This window comes from Microcebus murinus, chromosome 9 (genome assembly GCF_040939455.1).
Source record: "Microcebus murinus isolate Inina chromosome 9, M.murinus_Inina_mat1.0, whole genome shotgun sequence".
NCBI classification, from domain to species: Eukaryota; Metazoa; Chordata; class Mammalia; order Primates; family Cheirogaleidae; genus Microcebus; species Microcebus murinus.
In genome coordinates, this window is record NC_134112.1 from 65,145,181 (window position 1) to 65,149,689 (window position 4,509).

Genomic DNA, 4,509 nt, shown 5'->3' on the forward strand with positions numbered 1-4,509 from the left:
ATTAACAAGTTATTGCAGAATTATATTGCATATTGAAATTAAATTGTTTGATCTTTTGTTGTTAAAAACAAAGATGCCAATACCATTTTTCCATAGGTTTAATAAATATCTAATGTTGGTGCCATATGCACAGTACTAACTGATAATTCTGTAGGTATCAAAGCTTTTAACGTAATATTCATACAGTTTTGTAAAGCATTGCAACTTCTTTTTCATGGTTATAAAATTAAATATTTGGCAATGAATTTAGCACATAAGATATTAAAATTTATTTTTTACTCTTTTCTTCTAAATGATCTTTGTAAATAACTTTTCATAAAATTGATGGAGCAGTTTTCAGGTTTTTTCCCCTTGTCTGTTGGCCCCTGTGGAGTTCCCATCTGAATGTGAAAATCTATAGTAGGTAGAGTTCTGTGGCTCCACAGGACATGATAATGGGCTACTTGAATTGGAGAAACAATGTATTTTCAAATGTTCCTTCTTAAAGAGCCACACTGGTCTTTCTATAAACATGTGAAAACCTTAACTTTTCTCCTGCTCTTTGGAGCTTGAAAATCAAATGTTCCTTTTGGCAAATTAATTTCTTTTTCCTCTCTTATTCATGAAGTCACCATTTTTAATTTTTATTTTTCCTTATATGTCCAACTTCAACAGGTGTGTTTCTTTGAAAATGCCTTGTCAACTATTATGTCCACCTATGAAAACAGATGGATGAACAAAATAGCTTGACTATACGTTTGTACAAATACTCCTGTAATGAGTGTTTAAATGGTACCAATCACCTGAAAAAAAACAGATACTAGATTTCATAATCACCAGGGGAGTTGTTAATTAAATATCCTAATTCTTTTCTTTCTGTTTTGATTTTATTCCTTATACTTCTATCAATTCAGACTCATTGGATTTTGGCTCTGTATTCCAGCCTGGTTTTCTCATTGGACATTTTTTAGAAATCTAATGAGTAAGAAAGCATCTTGCTAAGTGGCTGAGCTCATTAATACTTCCTGGTTACTGTGGAGACTAAAAGCAATGGAAATCCAAATTGAAATTAAACTGACAGGCTGAACTAAAATGCTGGCTTACTTATGGAGAGCACACCATGTTGCTCTGTAGTCTTTTCCAATTGATGTTCTTAATATTCAATCTTTTATTTTTAAAGATGACAATCTAAAAAGTGACAGTATTTATCAGTTAATACTTATCTGAAAATAGACATCAGATAACCCATACAGCTTAGCATAATATATAACAGAAGCTCTCTGAGGTTTAAATTGATTCATTTTGTATGAGAGATTACATAGGACTTTTGTTACAGGCTAAATGTTTGTGTCCCTCCAAAATTCATCTGTTGAAAACTAATCCCCCATATGAGAGTATTTGAAGGTGGAGCTTTTGGGATGTAGGTCATGATAGGGGACCCTTTGTAAATAGGATTAGTGCACCTATAATAGAGGGCCCAGAAAGCACCTTCTGCCAACAAAATGGCACCACCCATTATTGAAGAAGAGGGCCCTCACCTGACACCAAATCTAAAGGCACCTTGATTTTGGACTTAACCAGTCTCCAGAACTCTGAGAAATACATTTTGTTGTTTATAAGCTTCTCAGCTTATAGTATTTTATTACAGCAGTCCAAAGACACCTCTACTTCTATTTACTTACTACTATTTTAAAATGTGAATGTATTCCTTCTGGATAAATATTACATATACTCATCACCTTTTACTCATTACTATAAGAACTACTGTGTGATACATTTATACCACATTATTTGTAAGTTAACTTTACCAATTTTAGACAAGTGTACCACCCATCCCCTTGTGACCTTTGCCTTTCTGGCTTTGCTGGTGCTCACAATTTCTTTTTTGATTTTTGCTATTTTAATGCAATGCTATATTTTACTCTAACACTTGATGTCTAAAGATATCCCCAACTTTAGCATGTCATGATCATATTGATGTATTTTGTGATCAATGAAAAAAAATGTAAGCTGAAAGTTATCTGTGCATCTCTTTAAAAGTATGCAAATGAATAAAGTAAAAAACATTGTACTTTTGTTAAAAATAATTTTCTGACATTTAAACATTGCTTTAGGCATAAAACAGATCTTTGATATAGACAGAGACTATAATTCTTCTTACAAATGGATTTTTATCCTAATTACAAACTTAATTTTATATAATTTTTTTAAGATTTTAGTTTGGAAAGAGGATGATATTAAAGATAAGTATTAAAATTGTGAAGTAAGATGGAAAGACTTGATACATCACCTTTTTTTTTTTTTCTATGTCAAACATTTTATTTGATGTTTCATGCTAGGTTGATTTTACACAAATAAAACAACTTTGTCGAACATTTTTTTTAATATAATGACTGTGTACATGGACAACTGAGAATAGAGAAAAGGCCCAAATTAATGTTTTAACAAATTACAAGCTCTTACTAAAGACCATATGCTTGGATTTTAAAAAAATAGTCCAATAGATGAGTATCTCTCATTCAATCTATCAGATTAACCAATCCTTCTTTTAATGAAACCAACACATTATAATGGTATAAATTTATCTTTTTAAACAATCCACATAAAAACATGTGTTCCATCTTCTATATGTAATCATTAGTAGTCTCTAAAATGGCAAAAGAAAATTGAATTTATATTAGCAAATGAAAGTGCAAGTTTGTACAGCTAGGCTCAGCAGCAAAAGTGGAGAACAAGAATGAAAGGTGAAGAGCTGATGGATGCTTTGGAGAAAGAGGACTTCCATGAAGGTCCGTGTCCTGTGCACCAAACACAGTCAACATTCCATCATTTTTTCATTGCTCTTAAACGAGCAAAACCAAATTCTTTTTTTATTTAAAGAAATATTAAATCTTTATTTCCCCCCCCCCCACACACACACATAATTTGTGATCAGGTAAGGCAAAGATAAGTTCCACCATCACTGGGGACAGCAGCAACATACAGATGTCAGAAATAGCCCTGAATCATCAGCAACATTCTCTTATGGTAACATTAGCAGGAATGCATCTAAGAAATCAAATTTGCAATGTCGTCACATTGTTCTAATTTATTTGATTAGTTTGTCTGGAAAAGCTTTATAAATACATTATTTAAGAGGACAGTAAATTATTTCCTTGCTCTGAAAAACAATGTCTTTTCACATTTTAAAACTCTTTAGTGTATGTTTGCAAAAGGAATTGCAAGAAGACTGTGACAGCTGGGTTTGCAGAATGTCCATGTACAAGTTGCATTTATAAGAACTTGGTAATCTGCCTATAACTTGCTTCTACAAATAGAACTCTTTGCAATAATATTTAAACAAAACAGGCTCAAATACCTCCCCTATTCATTCTACTTGTAGAGCAAAGAGGTACTTATTTTTCAAGTATTGTATTGTCAAAGGTAATTTTTTTTTTGCCAATTTTATATGTTAAGCTTAAGACCAAAATATCTATCTGAAAAAAATCATGCCTAGTCAGCCCATTTCTTTTATAGTCGTCAAATGCTCCTGTCTTTTAAAGAATGCAGAAAAATATTGATTTGCTAAGAAGGAGCACACCAGAAAAAGCTGTTTTAAAGGATTGGAAAATGAGGAGCATTTCTTTCTTTCCGTTGATGAAAATTATTAGAAAAGCTCCCCAGTCTGTTGTCTTCAGCTGGTTTTAATAAATTCTTTTTAAAACGAGGGTCAAGACATCTTTAGAAAACTGGAGGAGGGGAGATGCTCCTTAACAGCTTTGGTTCTTCAGAAGAAATGCTGATATCACTTCTGCGGTTTGTTGGGTTTGAACACCATCTACCTGAGGCAGGGGCCCAAGTGTCCCTTCATCATCAAAGGCCAAAATTGGATTCAAAGGAATTTCTGGGCTCTCACTGTTGGTGACATCTAACCTGGATGCTTTAGATCCAATGGGCAAGTTTATAATTTCTTCAAAATTTTCATTCTGAGCAGATACTCCATTTTCATTTGGTTGTTTTTCCAAATTGGGAGTGCTCTCCACGGTCACTTTTGATTGGTGTGAGGCAACCACACGTGAGCTGGTCACTGGCTCTTCATTTCCTGGGGAGTTTGTCACACGTGGAAGTACAGATACCTCTGTTCCTCCAGTGACAGCTCCCTTGGCTATATCACCATTTCTTTGATCAGTTGTTTTCTTATCTGTAGCTTCTGTTTTCCTGGTTCTTTTCATAATCTCCTCAAGTCGCTTCTTCCTCTCGAGGCGCTCCTGTTCTTCTCTCTGGAAATGCTTCTCTCGTTCCTGCCGGATCCTCTCCGCTTCTTCACGAACACGAGCTGCTTCTTCTTTCGAACAGCGACTGGCTCCACATTTATCTCTGCTCCGATACATCACCATTTTTAAAACCCTGATTTCTTCATCAGCAAAATTTGTTCTTTGGGGATAAAAACAGGATCTTTAATTTTGAGAAATCCTGATACTGTGGAAAAAGAATAAAATAGAGATTGAGAGCACCTGAGTGCTAATCCTGGCCCCACCACTTATTAACTGG

General features: G+C 34.1%; 1 pseudogene; it reads right to left on the minus strand.

The window, feature by feature from the left end:
- Positions 1-3,642: 3,642 nt before the first annotated feature.
- Positions 3,643-4,301, minus strand: LOC142872868 (ensconsin pseudogene; annotated as a pseudogene).
- Between the last annotated feature and the right edge of the window lie 208 nt (positions 4,302-4,509).